General features: G+C 45.4%; 1 protein-coding gene across 12 annotated transcripts in view; it reads left to right on the top strand.

Annotated features, from left to right (window-relative positions):
- Positions 1 to 21742, top strand: part of LOC309523559 (5-hydroxytryptamine receptor 2A-like) — a 266095-nt gene that overhangs the window by 142667 nt on the left and 101686 nt on the right. For 7 of the 12 annotated variants that reach the window (XM_082207468.1, XM_082207459.1, XM_082207466.1 and 4 more), the window contains exons 2-3: positions 11628 to 11749; positions 12769 to 12848. The gene's annotated coding sequence lies outside the window, so the exon portion shown is untranslated. The remainder of the gene's footprint in view (positions 1 to 11627; positions 11750 to 12768; positions 12849 to 21742) is intronic. The other 5 variants (XM_082207460.1, XM_082207469.1, XM_082207461.1 and 2 more) reach the window with 1 other exon arrangement.

Genomic DNA, 21742 nt, shown 5'->3' with positions numbered 1-21742 from the left:
CAGCTGAGCAAATGGCAGCTACTGACAGGAATTAGTAAGGGAATGGAAGATGACTTGACATAGCCATAGTTACCTGAAAGCTAAGTGTGTGTGTGTGTGTGTGTGTGTGTGTGTGTGACTAGAATTTCCTCTTTGTAAAAACAGCTCAGAACATTTTTGATGCGATTACGGGAATTTGTTATCAGTATGTCAACCTTGGAAGATTTAGAGGGTCTGTTACTAAGCCAGACACAGTAAGTGCCTGTGAATCTGTGAAGAGTGAAGCTGAGAATCTCGCTTGCCAAACACCTGGGGGCTGAAATCTGCTCAGCTTTTGTGGGGGCCTCCCTGCCAGCCTCCAAGACTGAGAGAACCCATTATGTAAACCTTGTTATCATCTCTCTGGTTAATTAATAGACGCTCGGTGCCAAATCCCATCTGAATGCCAAAGATTTCAGTACTTTATTGAGAGTATTTGATCTGATAGGAAGCGCTGTGTCTATAGGAAATGGAAATATACCGTCCATTCTCTTTTTATCATTTTAAATTTATACAGTGAATTGGTAGCAATGAATGCCTTTACAGTACTGTATTTTTTTAAAAAAAAATTAAAAGGCTGTTTTGGAAGGGTAAGATAAACTCTTTGCTCCTGGTGGGCACAGAGGCAATTGCTAAACACCCACTAACAGGCGTCATTAATTACTTCACAGATGTCTTGGAATGGTTCTTTATGCTTCCATGATCTCACTCTGGTCGTCTCTTGGGAGCACCTTTTAAAATGTATTGTGGTGATTGTTCCTTGCCGCCGCTCCACCCCACAACTTCCCTGAAATGCCTTTTAAACTGGAGAAACCAAGGGATTGAACTCCAGGTTCTCCTACATGCCAAACAGGCACTGTTCCTGAGCTATACTTCTTCCCCAAATGCAAGAATATACCTTATGTGAAATCACACCATATCAATCATATCAAGACAGGCTGGAGCTGCTCTCCAAGGTCCTGAACACAGAGGCAAGGTAGAATTTCCTCTTCCAGACCTGGTGCCTAAGATCTGCTCCCCATCCCTGGAGATGCCATGGATTGGAACATGTATCTTTCTGCACATGAAGCATGTGCTCTATCTTTCTGAGACTTGTGGTCAGCAAAGTGTAACACAACAGTGGGGGGAACTTTTTCTGCTTGGCAGTGGTGCTTGGGGCCAGAAGGAAAAGTGGGTGGAACAACTAATGCAGTTTTAATCATTGTGCCATAGGCTAGTTTCCGCACACACCCCACACCACTCTTTATCCCCCATCCTGAGACAGGACATTATCAGAATTAAGGACAAATTCCAACCAACACTTTGGTGTGAAGCAGCACCCGTGAGGGGTGTGGCCTGGTGAGCATACTGAGGGCTAGACAGAGAGACCTGGAGGGCCACAGTTGACCCCTGGGCTTGAGGTTTTGCAGCCCCTGTGTAATATGTGCTACATGCCCAGACATCAATGGCGCCAATGGGCCTTTCAGTCATAAATAAGGGCTGGAGAATTCATTTAACAAAACCTTTGAGGATTCAAAGTTGCAGCCTGATGACATGTTGGGGACTGAGGATTTTGCCACAACAGGAGAAATTCAGCATTTGCTGATTGTTAAATTGTGCCACGGTCAGGTCAAACTATCCATCCCTAATCTGGTGCACCCATGTTTACAGTTCATTAGGTGTCACCAAAATACTTTGAGTCTGATTACCTTGCATGTCAAGGTTGTTGTTTATGTTTTCCTCGGAGCTCTGGCTTCTCCAGAGCAGGAAACCAGAAAGAGTGAAAATGGGTGTAATAATTCAACATTATTCCCCTTACTCCTGTGAATTCCATTAGCCATCTCTGTACTTACTGCCCCAGTTTATCACCTTGACTGCATTCATAATTTTATTAGTACACCCTGTGATTTTCTTTAGTGTTCTTTTTGAAATCCGTAATTCTCTAGAGATGCCTTAAGAGATCCTATCCGTTTTATGGTTCTGGCAGCTATCCTTGTTCTTAGGAAAATATTGCCATGTTCACTGCAGGCTTTTTGCACCTTTGGGCAATTTTGTGTGCTTTCTGTTTTGCTAGGAGTACCCTTTCAACAAAATTACTGTCAGGTGACCATGTTTTCTCCACAATATTTCCACACACACCCAACACAGCTTCCTTTCCCCCACTCATGAACAAGTTAACATAGTCCTAAATGACTCAGGGACTCCACTCTGGATTTGTATAGGGGTGCTCCTCGGCCTCTTCTTTGGACAAGGAGCTAAAACTGCAACAGGACCTCAAAGGAAGCTTACAACCAGAACTTTGCAATTATCAGGATGTCTGCTGCCTGTGGGGTACGTGACTGTCATGCAGAGGTCCTTGTCTTGTCCTAGTAGTTACTGGATGTGCATTCCAGAGGCAGAATTTGATACTATGGACAGAGGGCAGGATTGTTCATATCCGTTTGTTCATATCTCCCAGAATCGATTTATGAGCACAAACAGTTATTATTTATTATGAAATCAAAACAAGTCTAATCTGCTGATTTGTGATTCTTTGGGCAATAGATAAAAATTTAGCCAAGGATGCCCCCAGCTTCAGAGTATTGTTGAATGTCCCTCAGCTATCAGAAATGTCTTGGGCCAACACTAAAGATCTAGAATTTATTGTTATGCTTGGCAAGCGAGGACCAATTCTCACTTTACATTATGTACTCTGATTTGCTGTGAACAAATGCATAGGAGGCTCTCCTTAAGAACAAAACCCATTGTTCGAGGAAATATGTATAGTAATAAATCCAAATAAATCCATACAATCCTTTCCATGGTTGTCAAAATATAATAATAGGCTAAATAACTGTCAGCTTGTTGCACTTTTATAGTCTCCCCCACTTTTCTATCAAGGCCTGTTTTAAAATTGAGCTAAGGCTAAAGTTCTTTCAGAACTTTTCCATTCCCAAATGTTGGTGGCTTTCTCTCTCCATGTGCAAAATTTCTCAAACAATCCCAAGGAACCATATTTTTCACTGTTCATTGTCTTGGCAGTCATTGGCGACCCTTTAGTGCAGTTTCCCTACACCCCAGTAGGATCTTCCTGGAGTAAGAATCATTCCCTTTCTTCTTCTGGCTAGGAATACCCCCTCAGTTGCAGGCTTAATTGCTTTATATAAATATGGATGCAATTGAACTCAGTAACCATCCTCTTCACTTTCCCCAAAAGGGTACATGAAGAAGGGCCTCAGGTGATGAATGTTGGGTCTGAGTAGATGTGTGTAGGGAGCACAAGGTATTGAGGCATAAGGCATCAACTGAGCTCCATCAAATCTAACAAGCTCCACCAGATGTGCAGGTTAAACATCTCCATTTTTGCTCAGCTAAAATCCAGGATCCTAGCACTCGACACAACTGGAATAATAATAATAATAATAATAATAATAATAATAATAATAATGGCAGCCTGTCCATCTGACTGAGTTGCCCCAGCCATTCTAGGTGGCTTCCAGCATAATATAAAGACACACCAAACATTAAAAACTTCCCGATACATGGCTGCTTTCAGATGTCTTCAGAAAGTCATATGGTTGTTATCTCCTTGACAACTGATGGGAGGTCATTCCACAGGGTGGGCGCCACTACTGCGAAGGCCCTCTGGCTGGCTCCCTATAACCTCACAATGGGGAACTGCCAGAAGGCCCTCAGAGCTGGACCTCAGTGTCTGGGCTGAACAATGAAAATGGATATGCTCCTTCAGGGTCAAGGCCATTTAGGGCTTTAAAGGTCAGCAGTAACTATGCTCTTCCTAGTTTGTGAAGTGAGAGTGGAAGACTAACTTTATTTAAAGGCTGACATTTGTGTGAACTGAGGCTGGCTTAAGTAGGACTTTTTGGCTGATTGACAACCATCCTCCAGTCTCATTGGCATTTCCTTCATCCATCCTGTCAGTTCTTTCCCACCATCACCACCCATATCCCTCTGCCTTGTCAGTTATGTTTTCCCTGTCTCTAATACATCTGGCATATTTTCTATTCTTTCTTTGCCTGTGGCTGGCTGTCCGTGGCTTGCATTTTGATTACTGCCAAATATAACGCCTGCGAGGTGCAAATCCTTCTCTCGAAAAATGGGCTTGGTGTGAAGGGCAGGTGGCTGTGCATAATGTTCTTGATGTTTTAAATAAAAAACAAGAAACTGTAGGCTTGTACACCAACCCTAAGTATCCAAATTATTTGACTCCTTTGGTGGGAGGAAGCAGGCTACCCACCACTTTTGCAGTTGCAAAGTCTGGCATGGACGGCAGTATCTTAAGATTTCTCCCATCCTCTTTTGCTGCTCTCTCTTGAAATGTGCTGCAGTCTGCTGTGAGATGAACGTATCTGGGGTGGAAGCGGGGAGAAGGCTAAATTAGCATCATCCCTATTGCACCTTTCTCCATTGCAAACGTCCTCTGCTGAGGCAGTTAACCCCACTCCCTGCTGAAGTTGTGTTTATTTCCAGTTTCTGAGTCTGGTTGAGGTGGGACAACATGATTAAAATTGTCTGGTAAATATGTTTGGAGGAGTCTGTAGTGGAGAACTAGTGGGTTGGAGGGAGATATGGGCACAGGATAGATTTGATTCAGGTTGCATTTACCTAATTCACACATCCCAAAACAAGATGTGAACTGAAGTGCTTCTGAATTTTGCAATGCAGCCCTCCAGCCTAATGAAGTCTGTGGAAATATATATATTAAGGGAGAGTGTCCTTATAAATGTAGAACTGTACAATATACAGTAAAGGGAAATGGTTCCACAAAAGTGTGTTTATGGGGCCAAATTTGCACTAAACTGAAATTTGCCCACCCCTAGTGGGAGAGGCGTGCCTGGCGTGCTCTGGTCCATGGGGTCACGAAGAGTCGGACACGACTAAACGACTAAACAAAGTGGGAGAGGGGTTAAGCAATTCCATCCTGCTGTGTCTTTCTTGCAACAATCCTTCTGCCCTGGCTGGGCAAATAAGGCTTTTTGTGAGAGGGAAACATGTTTTCCCACTCGCCCACCATCAACATTACTGCTGTCTGCACTGCACTACATTCACAGCCTGATCAGTAACTGGGACTGCTTTTTCCTTGGAAGTGATTCTGGAGCAATGCTAAGATAATTCTACAGATTGAATTCATATTTGGTCATGAAAACCAGTTCAAAGTGACAGCAACTAATCTCTCCTCACTCTGAATGGGTGAATGCTTTTATACACTTCACAAAAATTAATTCCAGCTGTTTAAAGTCTTGGGGTTGGGGGATTCCTCCCTTTCAGATCAACCCCAATGCTGCTGACAATATTTGAAGTTTATAGCTTTGTTTTGTTGGCACTGTGCTCTGAAAGATGCTAGCAGGCAACATGGACCTAAATCATAGGCTCTTGGATAGAAAGAAAAGCTATTATCAAATATACCCACTTAACTACAGAGCATGTCTGTTTTGCTTAGCAGGGCTACTTTGGAGTCAAAGGACTGTGTTCATATTAGAAGAAAGAATGAAATATTACTCAGTTTTAGGTATTAAAATATTCTGCTAAATCAGCTAGAGGACCTGATAAACCTATCTGTTACTCTTTCCATGTAAAAGCTTTCCTGATGTAATATTTCTCCCATCCATCATGGGAGTTCATCTGTATTCATCTAAAAGTTGATTTATTCTCTTGTAAACACATTGCATTTTCCTACATATTTTCCCTTTGCTTTGTCCTGATTTTTTTTTTTTGGGGGGGGGGAGAAACATAAAATGATGGGCTTTGCTTTTAGAGAGAGGCTTCAGAATACAGTAGGTTGAATCCAGACTAAATCAGCCAAACTGTGTCTCCATCAAAGAGAGTTAAGTCATGATGATGACCAACTTGTCTAATTGATTTCAATGGCATCTGAGTTCAACTGATATAATCTGGATTAAATCCATTGTGATTAGTTTTCTTCAATTTTGTATTGCCCTGACCTGAATATTAGCACTCTTTGTGGAGCTATTCATTTGGCTACCCCAGGCATAATGGGATGTTGCTCATTGTCTCTCTTCATATCATTGTTATAGGTTTGAGGGTCAGTGTGGATGATATCTGTGGGTTCCTTCCAGGCTTGTGATCCTGTATCTAATAAAGTTTGGAATCCAGTAGAAGAGGCTACTGAACCAGCCTTGGCTATCCAGTTAAATGCTACTATTTGCATGGCCAAAGAAGTTGCCATAGAGACAAATGGGCATGGCATTTTTCCACCTCACTTGGCTGGATGCCACATCATCCTAGGATGGAAAGCAATAGGTCAAGGGAATTTTTTGTGTGAGCATGAGGTTTTGGCTGGTGTTGGAAGCTGAATGCAGAGGCGTGTCTTGCTTTGTGCTGGACCCAAAGCTGAGTTTGGAACTTCTTTGGAACTCTACTAGGGAGGCAAGATTTGTTGGGGTGTTAATGCTGTGAGCCCTTCCATCTTATGCTCAAATAAAACCATATATTCTAAAGGCACCACAATCTCCATTTGCCTTCAGTTCAAGGAAACCAATTCCTGAGTAAAGTGTAGGCACCCCTGAAGCCTCTCGCTGCTCAGCGATTGGGGCATGCACAACATTACTTACTGGGGACCAAGCAGGTAGAGATGAATTATTGGATGGGTGGAGAATTCCATTTGCAATAGTTTCTACTGTGGAGACCAAAGACCTGTAACAATGTCCTCCTATATGCCAGATTGGGAATCCTTCCCACTCCTCTCAAGTTCTGTATTCCCTTTGGGGGAAAGTGGTCAGGAGCAACATACCCCAAGGTGTGTGAGGTTGCTCACCCATCCACCATCTTCACAATTTTTTTGTAACTCGATTTGGGGGTTTCCCCCCCCCTGCAATCAGAGAGAGAGAGAGAGCGCTCCCTATTCTGTGCTGCTCAAATGATTCCTGATCTGCTGGTGGAGGGGGAGAAGATCACCCAGGGGAATGTTATAATATCATAATGCTGTTATACAAGTCTGTGGTGTGACAGCACTTGAAAGTACTGTGTACAGCTCTAGTCACCTCAGCGCAAAAAAAGGATATTGTACAGCTGCAAAGCTCCCCTCAGAGGAAAGGTTATAAGATTTGGGGCTTTTTTCGTTTAGAGAAAAGACAAGTAAGAGGGGAAATGATAGAGGTGTAAAAAAAAATTAGGCACTGTGTGGAGAAAGTGGATAGAGAAATTTTTCCTCCCTCCCTCATAGCACTAGAACTTGGGGCCGTCCAGTGAAGCAGGAGGTGAGGCGATTCAGGAGGACAGAGAAAAGAAAGTACTTATTTGCATATCACATGTGGAACTCGCTCCCACAACAGGTAATGGGGGTTGCCGGCTTGGGTGGTTTTAAAAGACAGATTCCTGGAGGATAAGGTTATCCCCGACTGCGTTGTGCCTTCTGAAGGCCAGCTGCTGGGGGTCACAAGTGGGGGGGGGAAGGCTCTTGTGTTTAGGCACTTCTTGCAGGGTTCCCATAGGCATCTTGTTGGCCCTGGATTTGATGGTCCTTTGGCTGGCTCCTGCAGGACTAAGATTGCCCTCCCTCTCATCTTCCCCTCCCCATTTCAGCTGAACAGGAATCACCTGAGCAGCAGCAGCAGCAAAGAGGGCAGCTGCTGCTTTAGAGGGCCAGGGGCATCCGGGTGGCCCTTGAGGGTCAGCTGACGGAATAACCTAGGCGTTTCCCTCTAAACACTGAGTTCTGTCTGCTAGATTTTGGGGGGAAACTGAGGGGAAGGCACTGAAACATGGCTGCTGTGCCAAGAGCTTGGGTCAAGACACCTACACTGCCACTCTGTAGGTGAAGTTTGGAATCCAAGTTAAAAATATGTCTGGGGCCAATTCTATGTCACGCTGCAAATCATAGAACCATAAAATTGTAGAGTTGGGAGGGGTCACAAGGGTCGTCCAATCCACCCCCTTTCTGATCATGAAACATTCTCTTTGCTATTCTGTCCTAGCTGGCTGATGGTGCTAAACTTAAATGCCTAGTACAGTGGTACCTCAGGTTACATATGCTTCAGGTTACATACGCTTCATGTTACAGGGTCCGCTAACCCAGAAATAGTGCTTCAGGTTAAGAACTTTGCTTCAGGATGAGAACAGAAATCGTGCTCCGATGGCGCAGCAGCAGCAGGAGGCCCCATTAGCTAAAGTGGTGCTTCAGGTTAAGAACAGTTTCAGGTTAAGTACGGACCTCCGGAACGAATTAAGTACTTAACCCGAGGTACCACTGTAGTATAGTTTCTTATTATGACTTGTCTAGAAAATGGATGGGGGGGGTGCATGGTTGGAGTAAAGCAACCATCCAGGCCGTCACTGGTTTTTTCTTTTTAAAAAATGCATATGTAAGGTGCTTCCAAGCCCAGAGGTATCAATACCCCATGAAACGGCTCTGCTTCCCGTGAAAGTGCCCGCAAAGGAGTTTTCATTCAGTGGGCTCATTTCCAAGATGCTGCTTTTAAAGACACCCAGAGAGAAGTTTTATGCAAATTCTCTTCTGTATACTTTCTCCCACAGTATTGCTCCCACTCTTATAATTGCCTCTTCTTAAATATCTCTGCCAGCTTTTCTCGTTAATTAATTAAACCTTTGCTTTTACCAGTTCAGAGATTCACTCCCTTGCAAGCAAATATCAATCTGTACCCTTGGGTGAAGGGCAAAGGCTCTCCTTCTTTATGTTTCTGTCTTCCTGAACATAAAAAAACGCACATGAATGCTATCAAGTTGAAAGAGCAAGCACAGATGAAATGTGCGGCATGGAAAGGGCACAGTCCTTTCCCAGTTTCTGCTTCTGTGGGCCAGTGTGGTGTAGTGGTTAAGAGCGGTAGTCACGTAATCTGGGAAACCGGGTTCGTGTCTCCGCTCCTCCACATGCAGCTGCTGGGTGACCTTGGGCCAGTCACACTTCTGTGAAGTCTCTCAGCCCCACTCACCTCACAGAGTGTTTGTTGTGGGGGAGGAAGGGCAAGGAGAATGTTAGCCGCTTTGAGACTCCTGAAGGGGAGTGAAAGGCGGGATATCAAATCCAAACTCTTCTTCTTCTTCTTTTAAAGGAGCATGCAGAATTTTACACATCTGTGTGGCTATTTTGTAAATTGGGTGCAAAAAAGGGGTTCACCTTCAGGTGTGGGGCATTGGTGTATTGGCAAATTCAGAAGGGCAGGATCTATTCATGATACTCCACCCACTCCCCCTCACAGCCATGTCCCTGTCACGAACTAGTTGGATGCAGAAGAATGGTAAGAAGAACCATTTGGGGAACCCTCAAGGGGAGAAGGCTCAGAGCCTGGGGAGTGGTAACTGCACAATGCTGAGTGGTCAGAGGGAGATGAGAGGGAAGACTGGGAAGAGGAGGTGCCAGAAGCTGAAGTGGTAACAGGGCTTAGTGAACAGGGAGAGTCTGCGCCAGAGAGAAGTCCAGAATCAGAGGCAGAAGCTGAAGCAGAAGAGTGAGAGGAGGGAGGCCAAGAGATGAGTCTGGCTGGTGGTCACAAGTGTCTCCCCCTCCTGCTGTGATGAGCTCCCCTGCCCCCTTGTCTCCCGGAACCAGAAGAGGCATGAAAAGGGCAGAAGAGAGGTTAGTTGCTTGCAGGTGGAGTCTTCAGTTGCTTGAGGAAAGCCGTGGTAAGGAGGCAGGGACTTTCGGTGTTGGCAACTGATTTACATGGAGGAAGACCACTGGGAATGAGCTACTCTGCTCATTAGGCCTGACACTTAACCAAGACTGTGGAGTTCATGTTTTTTGCTAGTAAAGATTTAACTCCATCTTTGACCTGTGTGATTATTGGCAGGCATGCTCCTGTGACAATCCCCTTCTAAGATATACAACCGTCTAAGATTATGCAGAATAATAATAATAATAATAATAATAATAATAATAATAATAATAGATGCATTGCAATGATCAGTGCAGATCTCCATGTGTTGCCTTTCAGCTAGATCTATTTTCTGTGCATGTACATGGGGAAATGATTTTGAGTGCTCTAATATCTTCTTTTAGAGTGGTAAGCCAAGTTGTGTTTTCCTTGAAGCTCCTTTGTACATAACATAACTTGCACACCATTCTCTTGAAACTGAAAGAAACTTATGTTTTCAGTGTACCTAAATGCTCAGCTTTGGAGCACACAGAACAACTCCTCAGTGGTCTTTCTGTGCACCTTCTCCAGAGTGACCCTGGAAGCCCATCCTTAGTGACTGACTCACCTCCTTCCACCTTGATTGGCTCCCGTCAGCATACAGGGTGAGAAGACCTCTTCTCAGTGGCTGAAAAAGCTCCCTTTTCATGCTGATTGAGTGGTTCTAGGACACTGGAGAGAGGGCACATCCTGGCAGGCCTCATCCCTGGCTCCCTGTCCTTCCCTCCCTGCCAGCTGCTGGTGGTCTCTGGGCCCTGGAGCAGGTGGCACAGCATGGCCCTGCTTGGCTTCAGTGGGGCGGGGGGCGCTTCAGCAGCAGCATTGGCAACCCACTCTACACTGGTGTGTGTGTGTGTGTGTGTGTGTGTGTAACACAGCTCATGCTCTTGTCTCAACAGCCCCCTCCCTTGTGTGATTACAGTACGTGGTATCAGAAATCCCGAAGAGGCTCTTATAATGGGGGCATGCTGGAAGAGCCTTACCATGTAAGATTCCAGGCACATGTTAAAGGTTTTCTTTGCAAACAAGTGTTCCACATCTTCCTTTCTTTCTGGAATGCGTACTTTAAACTCAGTATTTACACATTCGCCTTTGGGTGGATAGATCTTTGTGCTGTAGCATTCTGTCATGTTAATTCATACAATGTTAATGAGGTTGGATGATTTATTCATACTTTATTTTCTTATTAGACACCACCTTGAACAAACTATTGGAAAAGGCAGCCTTAAAAGTACCTTCCTGAAATCAGTAAAATGTGCAAACTGGTCCCTTAAGGTGGCATGATGACATCCAGATTAAAGAGTACAATGAACGGGCAGGCTCAAAGGCCAGAATATTTGTTTTAGAAAATAATTGATTATTAGTGTTATTATTTGGTGTTTAAGAAGTGTTAGGGGAAGTGTAGTTCCTCTGGTGGAGGACACGTGGTGCTCCTTCAGGGGTGGTTTGCCCACTTTTGGTCCCCAGCTCTCACATGGGACTCCTAGAAGCTGTCAGCATGTGACAGCGGTCACACCCTTAGAATGGCTTCCACCAGTCAGCTAAACCAGGTGAGAGGAGCCAGTGGGTCTCAACCCATGGCCTGGGTTATGGACTTCCCCTGCATGCAAAGACAGGCTCTGACAGATTGAGCTGTCAAGACTATTAGTGGGTCCTGCAGTTTCTGCATGTGCTGCAGAGGGAAGTGAGCTAAAGCCCCTCTCCCTTTGGGCACAACACCATCTTTGAAAAGTGAGCATTTCATTTACCTGGCTTGGTTAAGAAGCAAAATAGATAAGTGGTGACTGCAACTGGTGATGGGGCTAAGTCTTTATTTTGTGGCTTTCATGTGGCTTTTTTGCCAGCTAATGGGAGAGAATTTATGGTGGTTCTGAAATGTGTGGGGCATGCATGAGAATCCAGTCAAAAAATGAACAGGGGGGGAGCATGGATGGCAAATCTCTCCCTTTCTTTCCCCAAACTTTGTGCCATACAAAGAGTTTTCTGAACTTACTGAGGGGTCTTCCTCTTTCCTTCCTGCAGGTGGAACTTTCATCTCATCCTGGAGCCAGGTGCTAGTGCCTAGGTTTGCCTTTTTGGCAGGCACCTCTGCATTCAACAGACTGGGGTGTGAGTGACCTTCGTGGGACCTAGATCAAGGCAAGGTAAGCCTCAAGCCCAGATGTTTGAAGCAGGCCCAATTGGGATCTAGATGAGCCAAGGGTCTTGGCATGCTTACCAGGGTGAAAGCCATGGGACTGCATACTACTTTAAGTAGGACATCCAGATTTACAGGAGCCATATTGGCTTCTGATTAGCTCCTGGGATGTCTTGTTTGGCTTGCATGAGAGCATGGACTCCAAAGATGCCCATTTTAGGGGATCATGCTCTCGCACGAGTCCCATGACCCCAGAAGACACACGTCCTGATTTCACTTGGTGGCGTGTTAGAGGGTATGGGGGTGGGTGTCTCTCCCACCCAATAGCCCTCCTAGATCCTTCCAAGACCAACTCTAAGGGCCAGATATTTCCTCTCCTTCACATCCTTCCTCAAATCCCACATCCTTCCATGGATTTTAGCTTCATCCCTTAGTTGAGCCCTCGCCAACCAGGTGCCTTCTGGGGGTTTGGACTACAGCTCCCTTCTGCCATAGCCAGCACTGAGATCCTGTGTGATGTGGTGGTTATAGTGTTGAACTAGGACCTGGGAAACCAGGGTTCAAATCCCCACTTAGCCACAAAGCTCACTGTCTTCAGCCCAGTCTGCCTTGCAGGGCTGTTGAGCAAATAAAACGGGGAGGGGGGAGTACCACGAACACTATCTTAAGCTCCTTGGAGGAAAAGTGGGATAGAAATGGACAAATAAAAAAGTATACAATGTCTAGAAGGCACCAGGCTGGCGAAGGCTCCCTTAGTCCTAATCTACAACTGGAAAAGAAAAATGATTTGTGTTCTTTTAAATACATGAAACTGCATCGACTTTCATTAATTCATCTCTTCTTACCCTTGGTTCTCCCTTCTCTCCCTTTTTGATTGTAGATGCACACAAACATGTTCTAAATTTAGGTTGTACATTCATCGGGGCAGCAACCTGCTTCTTTCTTATGCTACTCTGTGACATAAATACCAATATATATGATAATCATAGAAATAATAACATCAGAAGGCCTTTTTTCCCTACGTAGCTTTTCCTTCTACTAGGCTTGCCTCTGTACACTCGGCTGACTTCTATTGTGGCTGGATGTTCTGCCGCAGAGAATCAAAGGTATTTGCAAAAGACTGTAAAATAGTTTCTGTGTCGCCAAACTGTCAGGGGCTGTTATTGTATTAAGAGCAGCCTTCCCCAACCTGGTGCTCACCAGGTGCTTTGGACTGCAGTTCCCACCAGCTCTAGTCAGCACAACCGCTAGTGAGGGTGGTGGAAGCTGTAATCCAAAAACTGTTTATTTATTATAACTTATTGCATTTATGTTGCACCTTTCCCACAAGGAGCTCAAGGTCGCATGAAATTTCTTCTTGTCTACATTTTATCCCCAAGGTCACCCAGTGAGCTTTGTGGGCTGAGTGAGGACTTGGAACCCGGGTCTTCTAGGTTCTGGTCCAGCACTCCGATGATGACACCACACTTGCAGGCTCCAGGTTGGTGAAGGCTGGAGGAGCCCATCTTGGCAAGATGGACCCAGTAGCCTGACTCCGTTGAAGGCAGCTTTGTATGAGCTCACATTTTCCCAATATTAACAGTGGAGGTTTGGAGGGGTTGCTTGTGCTAAAGTAAGCATGTTTCATCAAGTGGGGCAGTGATCTGGCACAGTTGCCTGTTGACAGTCTTAAAACTTTGTCATAAAGGCGCCACTCAACCTCTCTGGCACCTTTGATCTTCAGCTCCAAATGATCCTTCCAGAACGGCCCCTCTTCACAGCTTTATTGCAACAGAGACTTCAGCAAATGAGGCCGTGCCCATTTGCGTTTCTTCTTCCGAAGTCAAATGAGAGTCATGTTCGAGTGATTTTCTTAAACTATACTAAAATGCAAATTTTGGGCACTAAGGGGCAAAGGAGGGAATGCCGCAAAGGGCAGTCAACTTAGTTATCATCTGCAAGCCATACTTAACATTTCCAATAAATGACCCGGCTGCAGAAATGAAAAATTGTTGGTTTTTTCCTGACATTTTTCTTATGTTGCTTACATTTTAACTTCGCAGAGTCCCCTTATTTGCACAGCCCCAGCTTTGGAATTTGTTAATGGGATTGCTTTATTCATGCCTCTGCGGCTGCTTTTAATTAAACGCGGGGGGGGGGGTTGCATGGGAGTGCTCTCTGCAATGCACTCGTGGTGAATATGATCCACAGGACTGGAGTTCTGATAGAACTGGTTGTTCTGTATGGAAGGAACTAAGGGAATGTGACTCAACTCCTATTGGGCTGAATCACTGGGGAAGGAAATGGGTTTGCTTGTCTGTGGGCTTAGCCACACATAGCGCTTTCCAGGCAAAGGGCAAAGGTGTGCTAGCTTTAAAGCTCTGTGCCAGAGGGCTCTTTTTTTCTTTTTTCTTTGCAAACCAAGAGCTTTCCCTGCAAAAACCTGGTCTTTAAAGCTAAAGTTCAACCAATTGCACAGGTTTTCCATGGATTGCTGTTTGCTCCAATTTAGCAGTAAAGAGTGAGTTTTCATGGAGGAAGCCCTGGAGCAAAAAAGGGATGCTTGGATGTGAAGCTTTAAAGCATAGAACATGCCTAGAAAATGTAGACAAAAGAGAAGTGTGGATAAGCCCTGAATGCTCCTCCATGTAAAATGCTCCCTGTATATAGAAAACATGGCATGTTAAGAAGAAGGATTCCAAGTTGGTGGTCATGCTGATGTATTACCTTATTGTGAGCAGCATGGTGGTCCAACACGTGGCCCAAGGGTCACCTTTTTTTGGCAGCCCTCAGCAGCAATGCATGATAGGTAAAAGCCAGCTGCAGCTCCCGTCTGCCGACTCTTCTTGCACTGCTAAAGAGAAGACACACTTTCCTAGTGGCTGCTGGCACGCAGGCAGGGAAAGGAGAAAGAGGCGGTACTTGCACATGTCTTATGGTGACTGCCACCTTTAGCTCTGACATGTCCCTCTGCTGACTGCTGGGAGGAGTTGCTGGCGAGGTCAGACTCATGCCTCATGCAGCATGGTGACCAAGGAGCGTGGCAGTGGCCTTGAGGGAATGCGGTTGATGCTGCTGCTGCCCACACATAAAAAGAAGCCAGCCACTGAGGAGACCAAAGTCGAGCAGGTGGCAGATAATGGGGTGGGGTGAGTGAGGAGGAAATGCAGCGTGTCTTTGGGGGGGACCTGGAAGGGCAGAGTGACTTTATGGGGAGAGGATTGCCTGAGGTAAATAGAGTCCCCTCACGGAATTTGAGGGAGGGTTAAACAGGGCTGTCCCTTTTTGAGGTGGGCTTGGGGGGTGTCCTGTGATGCCAGAATTATTAGGCTCTTCCTGACTTTTTCTAGGAGGCGGTTGGCTGAGGAGAATCCCCTTTACAGTTGGACTCAAAGGGTATGTGTGTGTTTGGAAGTCAGGTGGGGTGGGAGACTCTTAGCTGAAGTGGTGACAGTGCTTAAGACTTGAGCTTGTTTTGTGTACTTACTCAGAAGCAAGCCCCAGAGACTTAAATGAGGTTCCTGCTTAAGTAGGGGTGCAAATGTTGTGCTGTGCTATGTATCCTGCCCCCTCCTCATTCCACTTATAAATATATGGCTCTCTCTTGTTCTGAGTTCCTTTCTAGCTTCATACACTGCTAATGGTTTTGCTCCTATATTGTTGACTGATGTTGGAGCCCTGGCCCCTCTTCGCCCACAAATCTTGGGCAATCTTGGAATTAATTATCGAGAGACTATGTCTCAATTTGTTCTGCATTAATGCTGTGTTGGGAATGAAGTCAGGGCTGCAGTCAGAACAGATACCGTACTCAGCACATGGAATCGATGAACTGAGACTTGCTCCAAGTCCTGAACACACCATCTGGAATTCCAATCTGATGTTACAATTTGTAGTTCTGACCCCAGATTCAACACTGGGAAAAGAACAAGGGGAGGAAGGAAGGAAGATTTGCCTTTTCTGCTTCTGTAGGATTTAATATTAATTTAGTAGTGTATATTAAATAATATTAACTAACTTGATTTATGATATGGAAACTTAATTCAGTGTTCAGCCCACTTGGTCTGAGAGGTTGGACCACCCTGGTGTGCAGGGAGGTTATATGTGCGTGCATGTATTTATAGATGTATGTACTAGGGACTAACAACCCTGCCTAACTGCCCTTCCCTCACACCCAAGCAGAATCCTCTCTCTACAGCTCACACTTATTTGCTTACCCTAAGCTGGATGGGGAGAACCTGGCTTGACAGCAATACATGTGAAAAGGATCTAGGGTTCTTAGTAGACCACAAAATTAACATGAGGTAACAATGTGATGCAGCAGCAAACACCGCCCCCCTCCCCAATGTTATTCTGCCTGCATCCACAGAAGTATAGTGTCCTGGCCAAGGGAAGTAATAGTACTGCTTTATTCTGCCTTGGCCAGATCACACCTGGAGTCTTGTGTCCAGTTCTGGGCACATTTTAAGGAGGATGTTGACAAGCTGGAGTGTGTGCAAAAGATGATCCGGGAACCAAGCCTTATGAAGAACGGTTGCAGGAGTTGGGTATGTTTAGCCTAGAAAAGAGGAGACAGAGAGGAGATACGATAGCCATCTCCAAATAACTGAAGGATTGTCACATAGAAGATGGAGCAAGCTTGTTTGCTGCTGCTGTGGAGGGTAGGACTTGAACCAATAGCTTCAAGTTACAAGAAAGGAGATTCTGACTAAACATCAGGAAGAACTTTCTGACAGTAAGAGCTGTTCAACAGTGAAGCAGTCCACAACCTTGGGAGATTGTGGACTCACCTTCATTGGAGGTTTGTAAACAGAGGTTGGATGGCCATTTGTCATAGGGATCCCTTCCAACTCTACAATTTCATGATTCTATTGTTATGAGGGGGGCAGAGTTGAGACCGTTCAAAACTCTGGACCCGGCAAGTGATAAGGGCAACTTCTTAGCCACATGTTCATACAGAGTTTACAGGGGGGCTGCTGTCTCCTTATCTGAGATCCAACAGTTGCTAGCTTCTCTGGGCGTTAGCAAGCTAACCAAAAGGGCCAGCAGGAGTATTTCTACCTCACCTACTGCCAAGCCAAATCAAAGAGGACAGGAGCTTGCAGCTGTCCCATGGGAAGGGGGCTTGAGCCTGTCCAGTGGGGTATCACAGGAGGGAACAAGCTGAAGTTGAGACCAGCTTCAGCAGCAGGAGCTGCTGCAACCTAATTGCTAGGCCCACCCATGCTTGCAAGACTGCTCTGCTTAAAGGAGCCCAGCCTTCTCCCGTAATCTCATACTGAGATGGAGAAGGGAGGCACTTAGGTCTTCTGTAGTGCAGACCTTTGTATTGGAGGATGGCAGTCCAATATCCTCGGGCCAGAAGGAGTGCACACTGGCCTCTCAGGTTCATCTGAGAATGTTTCTGGGGCCGACCTTGCATGCCCTTCCCTTTCTGCTAAGGAGTCTTCACTCTACTCCAGGGTCATGACAGATTGGGTAAACGAACTCTTTCCATTAGTCTTGCCATGGTGGAGGGTGAGCTCCCCCTTTGAATGCTGTGACATCCTTCTCCACCAAGAAGGTTAAAGAGAGAGAGTGCACCTTGGTGACTGTTCTTTTCCAGAAGCTTGTGCTGCAGTCAGTCCTCCTGGTGTGGGAGGCTGCTTGATTTGAGCACAGAAGGCAAAAAACCCAGTAAAAATAGGCTTTGCCATCAACGCAAGAATGATCTACCAGTTCCAGAGCATGCCATATGCACCAAAGCCCACTCCTGTTGCCTACCTCCTCTCTCCACCCCCTTAATTCCTAAGAACTTACAGTGAGCTAAGGCGGGGGGGGGGGGAGGACATTCCCAGAAAAAAGAGGAGCGGGGTTTTTGTTTCTGCCTCTCGTCATCCCTCTTAGTGCTCTAGCCTTTTGCAGGTCTATGGCCTTTTTGGCTCTGCACAGAGGTTTAATGGGAAAGTTGAAAAGCCTCAGCCATGTATAGCTGATGGTCCTTTTGCCAGCAAGCCTCAGCGACTCGGGGAATATTTCTCATGCCTGAAGTGGGTATTAAACAGGCAAATGGAGTGGAAGGAGCAAGTGGAATGGCAAACCATGATCAATTAGTGCTGAAAACAGGTCGGCTGATTCATTGGTTGCCCATCAAGCTGTAACTGCAGAAACCAAAGGAACCGCTGATATGTGAAAGAAGCAAAAAAAGAAAAGACTGCAATATTGATGCAACTTGGCATCAAAGTGATATGCTTATTTGGAGAGCAGAGAAAAATTAATTTTCCAAGCCTACCTGTTTGTCTGCTCCACCCATTATTTGCTGCTGCTGCATCATCAGATAAATTGACTTTTGCAGTGCAGGATGAATACAATTTCATTAGAAGGATATCAGAGAAATGTGCATGTTTTTAGCCATATGCACCATTTTTCATAGGGAAATGAGATAGCTGCCCAGAGGAGATCCCTGTCTATGTGGTCGATTAAAGAAAATAAATCTTGGCTCACAAAGATTGCCACCCCCAACTGCAGCCCTGCAGAGCAACCATTCCAGGCCTCCCCTGCAAAATCCTTGCCTTGAACTCCATGGATGTGTTTCTATGTAGAATGTCCATAAGCATGTCACTGTCTCTCAGACTCAGCTTGCAATATGTAAAATGGGAATAGTGCTCTCCAGGGTTGCCCAAGGGTCTAACCCAAGTACTGCACTAAAACTGGGGCTTAAAGGGGCTTAATCATCAGGTTGCGTAGGCATCCACTGGGAGAACAGGCAAAGGGGGAAGTTGCCCCTTCCATCTAGATGAACCATAATTCCTAGATTCCCAGCTTTCATTTGTTTTAAGAGGAAGTATGCCCCTGAACCCCAGTTGTTGGGAACTGCAAGTGGGGAGAGTGCTGTTGCATCAGGTCCTGCTTGTTGTGGGCTTCCCACTTTCAGAAAGGGGTGCTGGACTAGATGGGCCTTTGGCCTCATCCAGTTGCAGGGCTCTTTTTATGCTGTCATGCTTATGGACTTCCAGAGAGTCATATATCTGCTCTGTGTTTGGAACAGAATGCTCTTGTCCTTGGTCTCATCCAGCAAGGATATTCTTATTTCCTTCCATCGGATGAAGGAGAGGTATAGCCCATGAAAGTTTGTGCCCTAATAAATTCTGTTCAATCTGCAAGTGCCATAAGGTGATTTCTGGTTTTTATTTTCTTCTGTCACTCATGTGACACTTGGTTTGGGCAGTCCAGAAATTGCTCCCACAGGAGGCAGTGGTGGCCACTAGCCTAGATGGCTTTGAAAAAAATATTTGACCAACTCATGAAGGAGAGGGCTATCAGTGGCTACGAGCCACAATGGTTCTGCTCTACTTCCACGCTCGGAGGCAATAATGCTTCTGAATACAGTTGCTAGAAACCGCAGGAAGGGAGAGGGCTATTGCACTTGAGTCCTGCTTGCAGGTTTCCCAGGGGAGCATCTGGTTGGCCATTGTGAGAACAGGATGCTGGACTAGATGGGTCACTGGCCTGATCCACCAGCCTCTTCTAAAGTTATTGTGTTAGCTGTTCCCTGAGCAGCAAGCATTGCTAACCAAGTTCCATTATAGTTTTAACAGTTGAGTCAACAGACCAAGACAGCCTCAGCTCGATTCTGTCCCCTTGGTGGGATTCCTGCACAGCAGTTCTGATACCAGGAATCTCTTTTTCCTTCACTGTGTTCTGGCATCATGGATGGAGCATTCGTATGCAGCCTCTGCCTTCTAGCAAACTGTCATCTCTGGCTTGTTTGTCAACCTCATGACAGCGCTGACGCATCCCATAGCCATCTGGGTATTGACATTGCTTTGCATTCTCCCACTTCGTCCCTCTTTTTCTGTTGAGAGAGTGAGAGATAAAGCACATGCATGATAGGGAAAGAAGTTTCCCTGTTGTAGAAATGGCAGAAGATACCATGATGCTGTTGCTGACTTACAGGCAAGAAATTCATCTACTGTACCAGCTTTGTGGCACATGGTCTGCCCCACCAGCTTGTCTCTTTGATCTGAATAATTCATTGTGGTTTTCACCTGTGCTGGAGTCTGGAGGGGGTGAGAACCCATGCAGCAGGAAGTGAAGGAAGGTTGGCCCAGTCTGCTTCTATACCCACTTCACATCCCCAACCAAGCAGACATGTCTGTTGCCCTTTGGCTGGCCCTTGTCCTGTCTTTATTTATTTCATTTGTTGCATTTCTATCCTATCTTTCCTCCAATAAGCTCAAAAGTGGCATGAATGCTTCTCCTGCTCCTCCATTTCATCTTAACAACAATTCTGTGAAGTAGGTAAGGTTGAAAGAGACACCCATAAGAGCATAAGAGTCCTGATAGATCAGGCCCATGGACATCTAGTCCAGCATCTTGTAACTGCAGTTGCTACCCAGACACCTCTGGGACGCCAGCAATCAGAATCCGAACTCAAGAACTCTCCTGTCCTGTGGTTTCCTGCAGCTGGTATTCAGAAGCATTGCTGCTTCTGACTATGGAGGCAAGGCCACTGTGAATTTGTTCAGTCCTCTATTAAAGCCGTCCAAGTTGGTGGCTGCCACTGCCCCCCGTGGGATCCATAGTTTAACTTCATGGCTGAGTGGGAATTTGCACCCTGTTCTGGGTGGGGAGGAACTGGATCAAACTTGGGCTGGATCCTTATCTCCCTCATGGTCCCTTCCAACTCTATGATTCTATTATTCCCCGTTGAGACAGGTATGACAGGTGGGCCCACCTGTCAATCATGCGGCAACTCCCTAGTGTCAGGTGACTGCTTTTGCATAGCACTGTGCACAGAAGCTCTAGCAATCAGCTGGTCATCAGGCATTCTTCAGCATTCTGTGCACAGTCAAATCTTTCAAATCTTTATTACGGTCATAGACCAGCATAAGTAGGGTGGAGCACAATCATTTAGAATCTATAAAACATTTTGGAAACTTAAACAGTATTAAAACAGAGGGTATATCTAAAGAACTATAAAAATCGAAAAGAAACTAAAATAATTTGGTACTGGTATCAGGACAGAGTTCTGCTTCATGAAAACCATGCTGTCCTTTTCAAGTTTCAAGTTTTATTGCGGCCAAAGCCAGTGACACTAAACCCCACAAGATCAGACAAGAAGAAATCAACAACAACCTCAGAAAAGGAAAATGGTTACGCAAGGGAACTTCGCAGTGTGCCATTCAACAGAAGAGATTTACGCTTCCTAATTACTAAAGTGCAAAATTTAGCCACCTCATATGATATTGAGCTTGAGGAATCTTCCAGGAGGTATTTTCGGAGAATTTCAGGGCAGGATTCCAAATAATATTGAAGGGGTATAAATTTTGATAGAAGCGGTAAAATAAGTTGAACTCGTTCTTCACTATAAAATTCGCAGAATAGAAGAGTGTGTGTGACAGATTCTACCTTATTAGACATACAAGGGCAGAGACGCGCATGCATTGGAACCCGCGTGAATTTGCCGTACAGCACTGCTGAGGGCATTGTCTCAAAGCGGGCTCTAGAGAAAGCCCATCTATAGGCTTCGTTAGTGATGTTGGTTAAGTAAGGGGCAGCTGCAAAATTAGGCCAAGCTTTTAAACATCTATACGTCTCCGGGAGTAGGGCGCCTTCTTGTTGTAATTCGATATCATAAAGTCTCCGAGTGACAATAGCTTTTGCCTTGTTCAGAGTTCCAATAAAAAGATTTTCAGGGTTTAGACCAATTTGTTTGATCTTGTTAGTTATTTGCATAAGCCAAGGAGGATAGGGAACTGCGGCCAGGAAACAAGGTAATAGACCCTTAGGATTGTAGTGGATTTTCAGCCAGAGGGATATTGCTTGTACCCAGACTTTTAATTCCACTCTGGGCAGTCCTGCCTCTTGCCTCAAGACTGCATTAGGTGTACACTTAGGAGTAGCAAATAATGATCTTAAGAATTTAGATTGTACTGTTTCAAGGGTCTTAAGGTTGGCAGAAGGGTTAATTTGAGAGCCATATAGAAGTTGGGCTAAAGATTTTGCTTGGAAGACTGTTAGGGCCATCGGGAGGAAGCCCGCA

Source organism: Podarcis vaucheri (assembly GCF_965113315.1).
Source record: "Podarcis vaucheri genome assembly, chromosome: Z".
Lineage (NCBI taxonomy): Eukaryota > Metazoa > Chordata > Lepidosauria > Squamata > Lacertidae > Podarcis > Podarcis vaucheri.
The sequence above is the reverse complement of the archived record's forward strand: the minus strand, read 5'-3'. Positions and strand labels throughout refer to the sequence as shown.